At 49.5% G+C, this 17,786-nt stretch overlaps 1 protein-coding gene across 4 annotated transcripts in view; it reads left to right on the plus strand.

Moving 5' to 3' along the window:
* ARHGAP39 (Rho GTPase activating protein 39) overlaps positions 1-17,786 on the plus strand; it is a 127,641-nt gene that overhangs the window by 18,169 nt on the left and 91,686 nt on the right. The window contains exon 1 of one of the 4 annotated variants that reach the window (XM_065669095.1): positions 9,067-9,148. The exons of the other annotated variants lie outside the window; for them this stretch is intronic. The gene's annotated coding sequence lies outside the window, so the exon portion shown is untranslated. Of the gene's footprint in view, positions 1-9,066; positions 9,149-17,786 lie in introns of those variants that run through there. 4 annotated transcript variants of the gene reach the window in all.

Below are 17,786 nucleotides of genomic sequence, written 5' to 3' on the forward strand. Positions count from 1 at the left end.
CTGAGCCCAAATTTACCTTCCTAAGCCATGCAACTTGGTGGTGCTGAGTACTCTCTCTTCCTTGAGCTCAGCTCTTAACCTGGAGGAAGGAGCTCCAGTTTAGCTGTATTGTTGCCCTAGCTTCTATTCCCTTTAATCCACTGTACTGAAATCTGTTCCTAAGGGATGCCTCTTCTTTGTATTCCTTGGGATAAATGGAGTAGAGATGTTAAATGCGAACTCTTCCAACTTGGTCAACCCATTTGTGTGATGCACTTTCTGCCCTCAGTGTTTCAGGTTCACTTATTGCTCACAAATCTTCTTTTATCAGCTAAAAAGAAGGAAAAGCCTTAAATTGCTTCAAAGGGTGAAAATGTCTGGAGCAGATTTTTACATCTGACTTAGGAGCTCTTCTATGGCAGCTGGAGAAGGAGAAAGAAGGGGAATTGAAAATACTCAATACTTCATGAGCCATAGTGCACGCAAGTGTCTAATGCAGCTGTAACCCGATTTGGGGTTTTAGAGCTCCCTGTATTGATTTGTCCCTTAAACTGTTGTGTTCTGTGTCCATTGTACAAGGAAGGGAGGAAGAAGAAAACGCGTTATAACTAAATTCCTGCGGACACACAGAGTGCTCTTAGAGTAATGGCTGGACCATCGTCGAGCTGCTTCCTGGTGCTCACATGGTACTTGGGCTGTTACTGGTGTGTAATCGTGTTTATTTCTATATAAAGCCACTGTGGGGCTTGGGGTTTTTCGTGTTTCAAGTGCAAAGAGGAAAACGGAGGAGTGGGCAGGGTGATTTGGGAGCTTTTGCTTTAGGATGCATCTCAGTGGCTGTCTACCCGTGTCCTATCCACCTCAGATTCCAGCCTTGCCTGGCTATTGGGGAACAAGCGCATCTTCCACTTGTCTCAGGCTTGTCTCTGGTTCCAGCTCTCAGTCCTAGAGCCATTTATCAGCCTAAGTAGCAATAAATTATAAATGGGCTAGAAAAAAAACCCACCCTTGATGTTGAAGAAATTCCTCTTCTCTACTCATCTTGCCTCATTTTTAACTGCAATTTGTGACCGTGGCTTTTAAGAGCACGGATCATTGACTTTGAGATGGACAGGCAAAATTCCTTCAGCTCTGATGTGGCTCTGAGCAATTAGTGTCCGGAAAGGCTGAACTGAGCAGAATGGGAACGTTGGGTGATTTGAAGGTGTTGCTTAGAGCTCTTGGATGCTCAGACCCGCATTCAGCCTGTCTGGAAGTTCCTATTTCTCCTTTAAAATGTATTGCCCAGCCGAATGGAATAGTCTTGTCCCAGGACTGGAGATGTCTTGTTCAGCAGAGATAGCACTGCCGGGGTGTCCGTCTTTGGGCAGTGATCTTTGGTGTGCTTGGGGCGCAGCACCATCGGCAACCTTAGCCCCAGTGTATGGGCAAGGATTTGCTTGGTTCTAGGTGGGAACTGGGAAGCGTTAGAGCTGTTGGAGGCCATGGAGCTGCTGCGAGGGCTGGAGCATCCCTGCTCTGGAGCCAGGCTGAGAGAGCTGGGCTGGGGCAGCCTGGAGAAGAGAAGGCTCCTGAAGGGGAGACCTGAGAGCAGCTCCAGTGCCTAAAGGGGCTGCAGAAAACCTGGAGAGGGGCTTGGGACAAGGGCCTGTAGGGACAGGCCAAGGGGAATGGCTTGAACCTGCCCGAGGGGAGACTGAGCTGAGCTCTTAGGCAGAAGCTCTTCCCTGTGAGGGTGCTGAGGCGCTGGCACAGGGTGCCCAGAGAAGCTGCGGCTGCCCCATCCCTGGCAGTGCTCAAGGCCAGGTTGGACACAGGGGCTTGGAGCACCCTGCTTTAGTAGGAAGTGTCCCTGCTCATGGCAGGGGCTGGAACTGGATGAGCTTTAAGGTCCATTCCAACCCAAACCAGTCCGGGATTCTCTTCTGCATCTGCCACCTTTGAAGAAGTTGTGCTTGGTGACCGGTCAACCAAGGCCATTGGTGCTGCTGGGGGAGAGCAGATGAGGTTTACTGCACGCTGCTCGGGTTAACCTGCGGTCCCATTCGTGGCCATCTGCTCCTCCACGTATTGAGAAACAAGGCAAGAAAAGGAGCTGAGGGTCTGATCTGGAGGCCAGGGTTTGGTACAAGGCTTGAGTGAAAACAGAGCAGAGCAGTCGGGACTTCTGACTGTGTCACGACTTCAAAGTGGGGTTTTCCTGGGTTCTTTTTCCAGAATAGCCTTTTAGATCCATTTTGCCTTTCACTGTTGGCTGCCAGCACCTACTTGTCCATACTTCATAGAATCATAGAATGGTTAGGGTTGGAAAGGACCTCAAGATCATCCAGTTCCAACCCCCTGCCATGGGCAGGGACACCTCACACTAAACCATCCCATCCAAGGCTTCATCCAACCTGGCCTTGAACACTGCCAGGGATGGAGCACTCACAACCTCCCTGGGCAACCCATTCCAGTGCCTCAGCACCCTCACAGGAAAGAATTTCCTCCTTAGATCCAATCTAAACTTCCCCTGTTTCAGTTTGAACCCGTTACCCCTTGTCCTGTCACTGCAGTCCCTGACGAAGAGTCCCTCCCCAGCATCCCTATAGGCCCCCTTCAGACACTGGAAGCTGCTCTGAGGTCTCCACGCAGCTTCTCTTCTCCAGGCTGAACAGCCCCAACTTCCTCAGCCTGTCTTCATACGGGAGGTGCTCCAGTCTTTCCTAAGCAGTATGTTCTTTGGTTGCCTCTGCGTTAGATAGGCTTTCCTCCCAAACATCTCGCAGCCAAAACCGTGGCCTCTGTATAGCCAACGTCAAGCTGACTACATGCGTTCTCCATAGACACTTCACATGAACTCGCTTTACTCGCTTGGAGAACATCCAGAGCGGTTCGGGCTTTGCTTTCTGGTGGTAAATGTTTCTGCTGACCCATGGGAGAGGTGCGTGCGAAGAGCACTTTGATAGCGAGAGCTGGGAGCATCACCCGAAACCCGGACTGTGCAAGACAGGCAAAGCCAGTTTTGGAGACATCGTCTTCTCCGTGCTCAAATAAGAGCTGTCATCTCCCAAGCCCCGTAAAATAGCATGGTCAGGTTTGCCTGTAGGGAACCTGGAGAGAGGCTTTGGACAAGGGATGGAGGAACAGGCCAAGAGGAATGGCTTGAACCTGCCCGAGGGGAGACTGAGCTGAGCTCTTAGGCAGAAGCTCTTCCCTGTGAGGGTGCTGAGGCGCTGGCACAGGGTGCCCAGAGAAGCTGTGGCTGCCCCATCCCTGGCAGTGCTCAAGGCCAGGTTGGACACAGGGGCTTGGAGCACCCTGCTCTAGTGGAAGGGGTCCCTGCCCGTGGCAGGGGTTGGAGCTGGAGGAGCTTTAAGGCCCCTTCCAACCCAAGCCATTGTCTGATTCTATGGAGGTTGCTTATCCTGAAAGGCACCGAACAGACACTGTTTCCTTCTAGTTGCTAAGTAGTGTCTGGGTGATGATTTGACTAATTTTCCCTGCTGCGTTGCTCTGCTCAAGGGATCTAATCAAGGAGCAAATTGCAGGTCTGGCTGATTCCACTTATCTTGCTGCCTTGCTGTTCAGGTTCAAGGGACCTGCCTGGCTTTGTCATTTGAAAGCAAGCTCCTAAACATATATATGTGGGTTTTTTAGGGTGGTATTAGTGGATTAAAGGCTTTACCATAGAGCTTGGGCACACAATAGCTGCTGGTGTGAGTCGCTGCTCCATCAAAGCTGCGCTGCGGCAGCGTGCACGCAGGCTTTCCGCCAGCAAAGCACTGCCACTGTGTAACCCCAGGAAGCTTTTTGGGCTCTTTGAATGGGCCCAGTGGTGTGGCAGGTTAAGAACCTTTCCATGGAGATGCCCTGTGACAGCCTCTGTGGAATAACATCCCGCTTGAATCACTGCTGCGCCCGTAATCATGTTAAATACAGCCGTTCTGTCCAAATCCTCCTGTCATTCCTAAAAATGCCATTACATAGCATCCTTTTAACCTGGTTACCTGCTTTTTTATGGCTTTTCAAAGGGATTCCTTAATTTCCTCTGCCCTGTTTTCCCTGGCCAGCTCTGCTGCAAGCATGGCATGGGTAGAAGAGGAATTTTCTGCTTTCCCACAGGGACAGGAGTCTGATTTGCTCACGTAAGGCATCACTCAAATAATCAAGCCTTTCTGGTTCTTTGTTCCTGGTGCCTATTATTGGAAAAGGATGCTGCTGGGAATTGCTGAGGACTCCTACAAAGGACTACGGAGGGGGTGGATAAAGAAGGAGCAGGTTCAGGAGAAGGATTTGGTAGCCTGTAGTCCTTTCTTTCTTGCCACGTATATGTGGGAGTTGAGAGTTGGGTTCCTTGTCCTATGTAACAAAACCAGGGCCTCATTTCTAGCAGTCCTGGGCCGTGTTATCCCAAAATTGCTGTAACCATTTTTAATGCCTTCACATTCCCAAATTGACAGAATAGGGAAAAGAAATGATTTTCATAACAATAACTCCCCTGTTTCCCTAGACCGGAGCTCCACGTCTTCAACGATGTAGGCGATGGGTGGGTTGGTTGAAACCCTTCCAGTTCAATAGCAGCTTCTCTCCTGTTTTGTTCTCCAGAGTGGTGGAATTTGGCTTTCTGTGTCTTTGAGCGTTTGTTTCAGGGTGTTAGAGGTTGGGGGAAACGGAGCAGGAATTACTTTTGCTTTATATTCATAAAATCATTTAGCGTTGGAAAGGACCTGAAGATCTTGTAGATTCAGCCCTCTGCCATGGGCAGGAACACCTTCCACTAGACCAGGTTGCTCCAAGCCCCATCCAACCTGGCCTTAAACACTTCCAGGGATGGAGAATTCCCAGCTTCCTTGGGCAACCTGTTCCAGTGCCTCACCAACCAGTTCCTGTAGGAATAATTCCATTTCATATGGACTGGGGGCGATGGAAGTGCGGCTCCGTACTAGGAAGTTGATGGGTGGCTTTGCTTTGGCGTAGCTCATCACTACCCGAGTTGCTAAAAACGTGTTATCTAATGGATCCTCTTTATGAGCACCCAAGAGCGTGCTGACTTCTGTGTCAACCTCTTCCTCCATAGACCCAAGTTAACTGATGCTGTTGATGGTCACCTGAATGGGCTATCTGCTGACCAACTTAATGTTCTGCTCTGAGGAGCCATCTGAAAACAGGACTTTGAGAACTAAAGATTTAAAACTACCTATTTAAATATGCTTTCTGCCAAATGCAGCTCCTCACGTAACTGGTACTGCAGGTATTTCAATGACTAGCCTTGCTCTACAGCTTGGGTATCCCACAGCAGTCTCTCTTCCAACCACAAATCCCAAAGCCTTGAGTCAGCTCCTCAGCTGTGCTGGCTCCAGAGTGTTTCTTCCCCCATTACAATTCCTTTTCACTTGGCTTTCCTATTTGCCAGCACAGCAATCATTACCTGCTCTGGCACTGAATAAATAGCCATTAATCATATTGACAGCTCTGTGTTGACTTCCAGGGCATCTATTATTCCATGGTACAAGACCAAATCTTGTTTTACTGTGTCTACCTCATCCGCTCAGTTGTTTCTCCTCCTTCCCTGACTGTTCATGTGCTGTAAGCTTTGTCCTATCCATGGTTTATCCTGTTCCTTCGGTGTAGTATTAGTATGTTGGAAGAGTTGCTGTATGCTTGCACGAAGCCTTGCTAGTGTGTAGACATCTGCTTTTGGTGGTAGGGTGCCAAGTTAGATGGGCTTCTGGCCAGAGCACTGCTATTCTTCTCCTGCCTTGACATCTAAACAAGTTCAGATGAGGTCTGGATGCGCAGGGAAAGGGGGTGGAGATCGGGAAGTGCAGCTGGTCTGACGGATCTCCTGCCGCTGTGTCCTGCGGTGGTTGGGTTGGTTTAAGTCTCAGGATTTCCTGGGCACCTTCCTAAAGAATCATGGAATGGTTTGGGTTGGAAGGGACCTTAAAGCCCATCCAGTTCCAACCCCTGCCACGGGCAGGGACCCCTTCCACTGGAGCAGCTTGCTCCAAGCCCCTGTGTCCAACCTGGCCTTGAGCACTGCCAGGGATGGGGCAGCCACAGCTTCTCTGGGCACCCTGTGCCAGCGCCTCAGCACCCTCACAGGGAACAGCTTCTGCCTAAGAGCTCAGCTCAGTCTCCCCTCGGGCAGGTTCAAGCCATTCCCCTTGTCCTGCCCCTACATCCCTTGTCCCAAACCCCTTCTCCATGTTCCCTGCAGCCCCTTTAGGCACTGGAGCTGCTCTCAGGTCTCCCCTTCAGGAGCCTTCTCTTCTCCTCTTGTGAAGAGCAGGGTAGATTTTGACTCAACCCCAGTAAAGATCTTAAGGTTGTGTCAGTTCAGGTTCAATCTGTATCTCCCTGTGGTGTAAAAAGCCCAGCAGCTTTTGGACCTGAGCCTGCTGGGTTGATACCCTCTTTCTCCAATGGAAGGTGTTTCAGTCTCTTTTACCCTTGGTGACTCCCCGCCATATAATGATGTGGTTTTCCTACTTATATTAGTATCTGGTCTAGTGGAAGTTATCCCTGCCCATGGCAGTGGGCTTAGTACTAGATGGATGGTCTTTAAAGTCCCTTCCAACCTAAACTATTCCATGACTCTGTGATATTGCTTTGGAACCAGACGCTCCTCTTGATTGTCACTGTTGAGTGGAGAACCCCTAATGAATCTGTTGTATCTGGCTGCTGTGCAGCATTGCACTAGGAGGGACTCGTATTGAGTTGGATCAGGCTTCTCCAGCAGCAGACACTACAAATAACACCAGTGATGCAATTACCTTAAACACGTTACTGTCGCTGATTCCTTCTCCCTAAAGACCCTGTTCTGCCTTATTATATCCCCCCTTCCCTTCACCTTACCCCTTTCTGAGGCTTTAAAACACAGCCTTCCACCCCACCTTTGTTTCTGCTCCTGCCTTTGTGTATGCGGCCACTAAACCAGGATTTGCTGGGCTGTCCCTAAGCTGTAACAGGCCGGGAGGTCTGTGAAATGTCCTGGGCAGCCCCATGGGATTTGCTGGGAAATTTGCCCCCTCCTGCCTCTATTTCGCACTTCTTCCTTCTGCTCCATTTCTCCCCTCTTGCTTTTCTCACACCTTTTGCGTCCTCCTTCTCAGCTCCAGCAGAAACCTCTCTGCTGCCTTCCTCCCTCCAAGGAGAGACTCGCTGTTCTGGCACAGAGCTGCAGCAACACACAAAACCTCCCTTTTGGGCTGCTTTTCCTGTAGCTGCTGGAGCCCAGTGGCACTGCAGAGGTGTGTGAGCCCGACCTGCAGGTGAGGCACTTCACTAAGCTGCTTGTTTTGCAGTACAAGTGCCCCTGTCCTGCTCACCAGGGGTCAGCCTGTGGATTTCCTTCTCCTCCCATCATTTTTTGGTCGTTCTCTGCACGAGCATCTTGCTGCAGGTGCCTGAATCATCACAGAAAGGTTTGTGTTGGAAGGGACCTTAAAGCTCATCCGGTTCCACCCCATGCTATGGGCAGGGACACCTTCCACTAGAGCAGGGTGCTCTAAGCCCCATCCAACCTGCCCTTGAACACTGCCAGGGATGGGGTAGCCACAGCTTCTCCCTTCAACCCCTTCCAGTGTCCCACCACCCTCGTGGTAAAGAACTTCTTCCCAATATCCCATCTACTTAACTCTTCCCCCTTCCAGTTGGAGCCGTTCCTCTTCATCCCATCCCTGCATCCCTTGTCCCAAGCCCCTCTCCAGGTTTCCTGCAGCCCCTTTAGGCACTGGAGCTGCTCTCAGGTCTCCCCTTCAGGAGCCTTCTCTTCTCCAGGCTGCCCCAGCCCAGCTCTCTCAGCCTGGCTCCAGAGCAGGGATGCTCCAGCCCTTGCAGCATCCCCATGGCCTCCTCTGGATTCCTTCCAACAGCTCCACATCTTCCCTGTGTTGTTGCCCTGAGCTGGACCCAGGACTGCAGGGGGGTTCTCACCAGAAAGGAGCGTTGCTCTTCCCTACACTCTTGGCATCGCTGCTTTCCTTGCATCCACATTGCTGGTTCTACTCTTCTCTTGCATTGGTTTTTCTCCAGCCATTGAGTTCTTCCTACAGTCACACTTTGTCTTGTTTTCCCTTCCTGTCCTCCCACCCCTCTTGGTCTCACTACAGTTCCTTTGGTATCTTGTAGGGACAAGATGTTTTCACTTTTCAGGACCTCATGGAGTCTTTGATGCTTGCATATGCAAACCTTTTTACATCTTCTTTGTGCTGCTGGTACCTTGCTGAGCCTTCCATGTGGTGTATTGTTGATGTAGCTCTGCTGCATCCCGATGGGAATTAACCACCGTGCTGGGAGACTACTGCTAGCAGCTAATCCTTAAGAAATGGCATTAACTTCTGGCTCATTTAGTAGGAGAGGGAGGTTCTTTGACCACTGTGAGCTGCAACCACGCGTTAATAAGAGGCTGAAATGAAAGTCCAGGGTGTAGGATTTGGAAAAACATGTTGGAAACATACGGTATGCAAAGAATATCCTCTGATCTTCATCGGAGCCACAGTGAAATGGCTCAGTTGTGTCAATAGTGATTAAATGATGTTCTTGATTGATGGAAGTTATCATAGGATCAGTTAGGTTGGAAAAGACCTTTAAGATCATTGAGTCCATTGCCCAGCACTGCCAAGGCCACCCCTAACCCATGGCACTGAGGGCTCGTCTCCACGCTGTGTGAGCACTTGCAGGGCCGGTGCCTGCAGCCCTGCCCTGGGCAGCCTGTTCCAATGTCTGAGCACCCTCTGGGGCAGGAATTGATCCTCAGCTCCATCTAAACCTGCCCTGGTGCAGCTTGAGGCCGGTTCCTCTTGTCCCATCCCTTTTTCCTTAGGAAAAGGTTGCTTCCTCGAGAGTAACCTGGTGCTGAGCTCCTTGGGAGGGTGGTTTGAGGCTCTGTCCCTGCTGGGTGAGGTGCCTTCGGAGTGGGGTTTTGGGGGCTGTTCTTTAGCCATGAGTCTCTGTGCATCCTGGTGGTAGGGTGGAAGGGGGAGATTTCTAGGTCGTAGAATCATGGAGCCTTCTCTTCTCCAGGCTGCCCCAGCCCAGCTCTCTCAGCCTGGCTCCAGAGCAGAGCTGCTCCAGCCCTCGCAGCATCCCCATGGCCTCCTCTGGACTCGCTCCAACAGCTCCACGTCCCTCTTGTGTTGTTGCCCCCAGAGCTGAATGCATGTCTGTATCTATTGGAATGACTGTAAGTTACTCCTATCCATGGGTATCCATCCCATTTTCCTTGGGGAAGTATACTACCATAACCCCTCCATGGAGGAGCTTCCCATGGAAGAGATGTTTTGAGGGATGGAGCAGGTTGGACAAGACTTGGATCATCCAGCTCCTTGTAACTGAGTTTTACCATGGGGAGAAGGCATGGCTCCATGCAATGGAGATGGGAACGCCATGCATGTGGTACAGCTGATGGGCTACCTGGGAAACCAAAACGCATTGTATGGAGTAGGAGGAGATGAATTTTGATGTGGTAGGGAACAAAAACTGGTGTAGGCTGGTGGGGAGTTGCGCTGTGAGCCTTGAAGATGGGAGGAATTTAAGCTGGATTCTTGCACCCAGTCTGAAGAGGAGTTTCCCATTTGAATCTGGTATGTACATGGGCAACGTTGTTTTTGCCCTGCTGAAAATACCTGCATCTATGTACCCTATATTTTGGGAGAGCCTCTAGCATAGCTGGGAGTCAGGAGCAGGGATGTGGTTTGGAAGGTGGGGAGGGATCTGATCTAGAAGGCATGGAGGCATCTGTGGAGATGAGGCCCTGAGTGGCATGGTTTAGTGATGGACTTGGCAGTCCTGGGCTAAAAGTTGGACTTGATGGTCTTGAAGGCCTTTTCCAACCTGGCTGATTCCGTGTATGTAAAAGGGAACCTGAAGGCTTGTATGGGGTGGGCCAAATAGGCTTGTGCGTGTGGTCCCACATCCCACGTGTGTTTTGGGGAGCACCCCGGCCATGCACAGTGACACATCTGTGCTCAATACTTAGAGGTGACTTCTTGAGCTCACTCTCAACGTCAGCTGCAGCAGGATTTTAAGCTCCGAAGCAAAACCTGGCTCGTGATCCCACTCCACAGGTACATTCCCAAGCTACTAATGGATTAGGAGTGTTCCGGCTACTGGCAATTAAACCCTGCTAATGATGACATGTCTCTTTCCTTCCCTCGTGACTGCAGAGGTGCAGCCCCCCTCCTGCTGCAGCTCTTTTATGAGCATCTTCAAATGCAGTTATGCAGCAATAAGGGGGAAAAAAAAAGAGAAATATATAAATAAAACGTGCATATCTTAAGGAGACAGATTGCTGCCTTCATCTGTCTCCTTGAGCAGATGCCAGGGCTGCACCATGCTACGGTAACTTCATTCTTTTCAGTGGGTACCTTCTGTAAATCACCGGTTTTTAATGAACTATTGTGTTATTGGGTGATTTGGACGATCTAGAACGACTTTGCACTGCAGGAAGGTCCTCAGCTGCCTGTTTGCTGGGTTGAACTCGTGGAAACCTTGAAGCATTCAAACCCAAAGGTGACCTGCAAAGCAGCAGGAGTACAGGGAGCAGGAAGACAGCAGAGACAGCGTGCTTGGCTCTGGGAAAGGCTGATTTAAAGCGCAACTTCTGCTGGGTTTATTGTGCTCTTCGTGATAATCTGAGTGATCAGCGGTTTATCGTAGCGTTCTTCATCATAATCTGAGTGATCAGTGGTTTATTGTGGCGTTCTTCATGATCTGAATTTTCAGTGTTTTATTGTGCTCTTCATGATAATCTGAGTTATTGGTGGTTTATTGTGCTGTTCTTCATCATAATCTGAATTGTCAGTGGTTTATTGTGGCGTTCTTCATCATAATTGGAGTGATCAATGGTTTATTCATAGAATCATAGAATAGTTAGGGTTGGAAAGGACCTTACTGTGGCATTCTTCATCATAATCTGAATTTTCAGTTTTTTATGGTGTTCTTCATCATAATCTGAGTGATCAGTGGTTTATTGTGACGTTCTTCATCATAATCTGAATTTTCAGTGTTATATTGTGTTCTTCATCATAATCTGAGTGATCAGTGGTTTATTGTGACGTTCTTCATCATAATCTGAATTTTCAGTGTTATATTGTGTTCTTCATCATAATCTGAGTTATCAGTGGTTTATTGTGACGTTCTTCATCATAATAGGAATTATCAGTGGTTTATTGTGACGTTCTTCATCATAATCTGAGTGATCAGTGGTTTGTTGTGGCGTTCTTCATCATAATCTGAATTTTCAGTGTTTTATTGTGCTCTTCATCATAATCTGAGTTATCAGTGGTTTATTGTGCTGTTCTTCATCATAATCTGAATTATCAGTGGTTTATTGTGGCGTTCTTCATCATAATCTGAGTGATCAATGGTTTATTCATAGAATCGTAGAATATGTAGGGTTGGAAAGGACCTTATTGTGGCATTCTTCATCATAATCTGAATTTTCAGTGTTTTATGGTGTTCATCATAATTTGAGTTATCACTGGTTTATTGTGACGTTCTTCATCATAATCTGAGTTATCAGTGGTTTATTGTGGCGTTCTTCATCATAACCCAAATTTTCAGTGTTTTACTGTGGCGTTCTTCATCGTAACCCGAATTTTCAGTGGTTTATTGTGGTGGTGTTGATCATAGTCTGAATTTTCAGCATAGTTTTCAAGGGTTTCTAAGCAACCCCCAGCAACCGTGTGTGGTTTGTCTTGGCGTGATCCCAACATCCTCTCTCTTCCTTTGGGTTGTCACCAGCCAGGAAGCTTCCCACTGACTCGGAGTGGTAGGAGATGCCTGTCAATGTCCTCTGCTATGGAAACCTGCTGTCCACTGCTGATGTAGCTGGTTTGGTTCCTCCGTGGAGGTTTACACACAGTGCTGATGGGGGTTTGAGCCCTTCTGAGATCAGGTGAGCACCGTGGTGGCTTGAGCAGAATCCCCTTGACCTTGAGAATGGAGGGAGATGTAATAACACCACCACCGCCACCCTCAGCGCAGGGTTGGAGCAATCCCAGGCACAGCTACAGGCTGGGCAGAGAAGAGATTCAGAGCGGCCCTGCAGAGAAGGACTTGGGGGTGCTGGTCGATGAGAAAATGAACATGAGCCGGCTGCAGTGTGCGCTCGCAGCCCAGAAACCAACCGTATCCTGGGCTGCATCCAAAGGAGCGTGACCAGCAGGGAGAAGGAGGTGATCCTGCCCCTCTACTCTGCTCTTGTGAGACCTCACCTGGAGCATTGTGTGCAGTTCTGGTGTCCTCAACATAAAAAGGAGATGGAACTGCTGGAACAAGTCCAGAGGAGGCCACGAGGATGATCAGGGGACTGGAGCACCTCCCGTATGAAGACAGGCTGAGGAAGTTGGGGCTGTTCAGCCTGGAGAAGAGAAGCTGCGTGGGGACCTCATAGCAGCCTTCCAGTGTCTGAAGGGGGCCTATAGGGATGCTGGGGAGGGACTCTTCATCAGGGACTGTAGTGATAGGACAAGGGGTAACGGGTTAAAACTTCAACAGGGGAAGTTTAGATTGGATCTAAGGAGGAAATTCTTTCCTGTGAGGGTGGTGAGGCACTGGAATGGGTTGCCCAGGGAGGTTGTGAGTGCTCCATCCCTGGCAGCGTTCAAGGCCAGGTTGGACAAAGTCTTGGGTGGGATTGTTTAGTGTGAGGTGTCCCTGCCCATGGCAGGGGGGTTGGAACTGGATGATCTTGAGGTCCTTTCCAACCCTAACTATTCTATGATTCTATGACACCCAGCTGCTATCAAGCAAGGCTGATTTGGCAAGTGTCATGGAATCATGCAACGGTTTGGGTTGAAGGGACCTTAAAGCCCATCCAGCTCCAACCCCTGCCACGGGCAGGGACCCCTTCCACTGGAGCAGGGTGCTCCAAGCCCCTGTGTCCAACCTGGCCTTGAGCACTGCCAGGGATGGGGCAGCCACAGCTTCTCTGGGCACCCTGTGCCAGCGCCTCAGCACCCTCACAGGGAAGAGCTTCTGCCTAAGAGCTCAGCTCAGTCTCATCATTTGGCATGCGGCTTCCTCTTTGTTCCTCCTAGCCCATAGCAAATCTAACCTGAAGGAAGGAAGATGGAAAACAAGACTCATTTTCAACTGGATTGCACTTGTTTTGGGGATGAGTTGTGTTCCTGGAGCAGTGAAGCTGTGTTTCCCGATGTTGCGCACAAGGCTGCATAGGTGCCTTACTACATGTAATATTATTTCCTGTTTGCATGGCTTAGGTGAGCTGGGCTGTGAAGTTGTGCAATGTTGTTGGGTTTCCACCTGTAAGCAGTAACCACAGGGCTCTTCAGGAAGTAATAGGATCACGGATTCTTTCCTCTCCTGATTTTCATTACTACCTGGGAAGAGTGCTTAAGAAACTGAGCTGAGAACCAGCGGAGGACTTAATTTCTGCCATTAAGAACATGTACTTATCTTTTAATTTCCCCAGATTCAGTATTACACAAGGTGAGGGCTGGAGCATCCCTGCTCTGGAGCCAGGCTGAGAGAGCTGGGCTGGGGCAGCCTGGAGAAGAGAAGGCTTCTGAAGGGGAGACCTGAGAGCAGCTCCAGTGCCTGAAGGGGCTGCAGGGAACCTGGAGAGGGGCTTGGGACAAGGGATGCAGGGATGGGATGGGGAGGAACGGCTCCAACTGGAAGAGGGAGGAATTAGATGAAACCTTGGGGAGTTCTTTACCACGAGGGTGGTGGGACACTGGAAGGGGTTGAAGGGAGAAGCTGTGCCTGCCCCATCCCTGGCAGTGCTCAAGGCCAGGTTGGACACAGGGGCTTGGAGCACCCTGCTCCAGTGGAAGGGGTCCCTGCCCGTGGCAGGGGTTGGAGCTGGAAGAGCTTTAAGGCCCCTTCCAACCCATTCCATTCAGTGATTCTGTGTCATGCTTCCGTGTGCCGAGCAGTGAAGAACTACAGGAGGCATCTGACACACTGATGATATTAAACTATTTGTAGTGACTGTCCTCATCATGGCACATGACCTCACTCAATACATGGCTGCCACGGCAACTGTAAAGGTCAGCATACTTTCTAGCTAATATTTAAGGAGAGCAGATAATAGGTTTGTGCCTTGGGCAAACAAGCATCTATTTGGTTTGAAGCTTGGGACAAGAAGGCTGGGCTGGGTTGTGTGAGCTCTCCTTGAGCTTACAAGACTCCAGGTGGCCCTTAAAGGAAAGGAGATGTTCAGGTGTCCTAATGTACTCCTAATAGATCACTAGGAGATAGTTAAAATTCCTCTTCAGCAGCTTGTAATCATCCCTTGCACTTGTTTGCTGCTTGAGATGCCACAACTGTGTTGTAAGGTCTCCTAGAGGGAGGCCTCCTGGCTGTCTGCTGGTGGATTGGCCATCAGGGCTTGATGGGCTGTGATGTTCATTAGCTCCAGAGCAGCACGACCTCAGGACTGAGCGACCTGCATGGCAGGCTTTAACCAAACCGGGCAGTAACTGCACCAAGCTACCCAAGAGCCATGAAGATCTTTGATTTTGGTTGCAACTTCTTCATTTTGGTGATGGCCAACGCTGCTGGAGGGGACAGCACAGCTTTGAGTGGGCATCTGGTGATGGTGGATGGGAGGTTGAGGCCCCTGGAGTTGGGAATCATAGAATCACAGAATGGTTTGGGTTGGAAAGGACCTTAAGATCATCCAGTTCCAACATCCTGCCACGGGCAGGGACACCTCACACTAAACCATGGTACCCAAGGCTCTGTCCAACCTGGCATTGAACACTGCCAGGGATGGAGCACTCACAACCTCCCTGGGCAACCCATTCCAGTGCCTCACCACCCGAACAGGAAAGAATTTCCTCCTTAGATCCAATCTAAACTTCCCCTGTTTCAGTTTGAACCTGTTACCCCTTGTCCTGTCACTACAGTCCCTGATGAAGGAATGGAAGGATAGTAGAAAGAAGACGGGTAATAAACACCTTGAGTCACTTGGAGACACATCCTCTTGGCTGCAGAGCTCAGAGGCTACAAACCAGTCTGGGTTTTGGTTTGGGGTTTATTTTCTTCCTTTGAAGATAACCAGCACTAGTGATATGAGCATTGAAGTTCTGATCTCCTTGACCTGGTTTTCCAGCAGCTGCAGCCTCAAGATGTCCTGAAGCCACCCTGGTAGACAGACAGTCCTTGGTGCTTGTGTTAGTGTAGGAAGGTGTAAATCTGCTGGGGACCTGATTCAGCTGAAAATAACAGAGGAAAACTGTTAATGCTCCGGTGAGAAAGGGCTGATGGTGATAAAGAGAGTATGGCGAGGAAGACAACAAGTGTAAGACTGCTCTTCTGTTGGCCAGCACTTGTTGGCTTGAAGCAACCATGGGAAATCACAGGTCTGGGGGCTGAGTTTAGACTCTTCTGGTGATGCTGAAGTCATCATTGAGGGTGTCTTTGCTAGTTCTTCCAGATGGGGGGGGGTTAGATTGGGTATTAGGAACAATTCCGTCCCCAAAGGGTGCTCAGGCATTGGAACAGGCTGCCCAGGGCAGGGCTGCAGTCACCATCCCTGCAAGTGTTCACACAGCGTGGAGACGAGGCCTCAGTGCCATGGGTCAGTGGTGGCCTTGGCAGTGCTGGTATAGAGGTTGGACTGGGTGAGCTTAAAGGGCTTTTCCCACCTGGTTGGTTCCATGATTATTTTTTTGTTGTTAGACTTCTCGATCCTGATAGTTTTCATTGATGTTAAGGAAAAATCCATCTGCTGAAGCTGATTCTGGGCACAAACCCTCTGGATTCAGGTGTGCTCTCAGCCCTTAGGTCCAGAAGTTGCATCTGCATTTTTGATCCTATGTAGATGGAAAGAACTTCTCCCAGCACCATTTTTACGAGGTAAAAAGCCAAACAGAATCATAGAATTGGTTTGGGTTGGAAGGGACCTTAAAGCTCATCCAGCTCCAACCCCTGCCACAGGCAGGGACCCCTTCCACTAGAGCAGGGTGCTCCAAGCCCCTGTGTCCAACCTGGCCTTGAGCACTGCCAGGGATGGAGCAGCCACAGCTTCTCTGGGCACCCTCACTGTGAAGAGCTTCTTCCTTGTATCTAACTTGAACTTCCCCTGTTGCAGTTTGAACCCATCATCCCTTGTCCAGTCCCTTATGAAGAGTCCTTCTGATTTATATTAAATAGAATTAGCAGGCTAAAGCTTTAATAAAGAAGGGTTTGGAATAATCTTTCTGCATAAGTGAAGTCGTGATGTTGCTTCTGCTTGTGAACTCTGGACTCCTCTCCCTATTTTCAGGGGAGGTTTTGTAATACGGCTTTTGTAATATTGCTTTGTGAAGCTCTTGTGCCTCTTTCTGACTAAGACCTTACCTATAAAGCCATCCCTCCCAGAGGATGGCAGAGAAAAGGGCTGGTGGAGTCATCTTCTGTTGGCTTCTAACTTCTAATAGCTCGGAAGTATTTTGGCTTGGGCTTTTCTGAGGCAGTTTTCATTTGGTGGAGGTGAAGCGAAGCGTGTTTTACCAAACTCAAATCGCCACCTTCACCCGCACTGATGCAGTGGAGGCTTGGCAAGTGGTCAGGGGCTTGTAAAAAGCAGCGTGACAAGGTATTAGTGTTCTAGAGCGAACGAGGCTCCGAACGTGATGTTCATGAATGGACACTTGAACGTTTTCACTGGTAGCTTTCTCAGAATCAACCACACAAGTGGGCTGCCTGCCCCGTCAAGCTTTGGAGATGAATATTCCCTTTATCGCGCTGCCTTTCTTCCCCTATGACACATCCCACAATGTGATGTTGGAGAAGCTTAAATACTGCAGGGTAACAAATGTTGTGAGGGCTGGGACCCCTCTCTTCATCATTGGAATGGTTCTTGTGGGGTTGCTCATTCACTAAGAGCTCAGCATCTTACGAAGTCAAGTTGAGAGCATTCGCTTTGGAGGACGACAGGAGTAAGGCTGCTCTTATGTGGTTGACCTGTTCTTCAGTAGCATTAATGGGTTTTTTTAGAGACTAATTCTTTGAAGAACACTTTGTTCCTACCAGAAAATACAGTCCAGCATGTTGGATGGAAGTGATGATGAGCACTGCATGATAGGAGGTTGGAGGAAGGGGGTAGCTGGTCTCTTCTAAGGAGCAAGTGATAGGACGAGAGGAAGTGGCCTCAAGCTGCACCAGGGGAGGTTTATACTGGATATTGGGAACAGTTTCTTCATGGAGAGGGTTGTCAGGCATTGGAACAGGCTGCCCAGGGCAGTGCTGGAGTCACCATCCCTGCAAGTGCTCACAAGCCATGTAGATGAGTGTCAACCCAGTGCCATGGGTCGGTGGTCGTGGAGTAGACAGGATGGACTTGATCGTAAAGGTCTTTTCCAACCTAGCTGATTCTTTGATTCGAAGACCTAAGCGATGAGATCCTCGTGAGCGTGTTGTCCTACGCCTGTGAGAATGGCAAGGAGAACTTAAGCTGCTTTTCTAGAAGGATGAGCATGAATCACTTGGCTTCTTGTCCTTTGTGAGTAATGCCGTAACGCGGTGGTGCTTGCAGTGATGCTTTCACAGCCCACCTGTGCCATCCTGTGCGCATGTAAACTTCTGCAGGGTAGCATCTTGTAGCTGTGCCTCCACTTGGGTGCACTTAAAGTTTAAAATCATCTTTTCTTTAAAGAGTTGATGGGTTTTGGGCTTTCTAAAACCACAACCACGCTTCCTTGTGTATGGTCTCAGCATAGTTCAACTCTTGCCGTTGGCATCATGGTTCTGAAAGGAGCCAAACAGAGCTGAAGGAACATGTTTGAAACTGTGTTGTCATCTGCAGGCTGTCATGATCCCCGTGACCTGCTGTTTGGTAAGAAGCCTTTCGGGTTGGAAATGTGCTT

This window comes from Lathamus discolor, chromosome 2 (genome assembly GCF_037157495.1).
Source record: "Lathamus discolor isolate bLatDis1 chromosome 2, bLatDis1.hap1, whole genome shotgun sequence".
Lineage (NCBI taxonomy): Eukaryota > Metazoa > Chordata > Aves > Psittaciformes > Psittacidae > Lathamus > Lathamus discolor.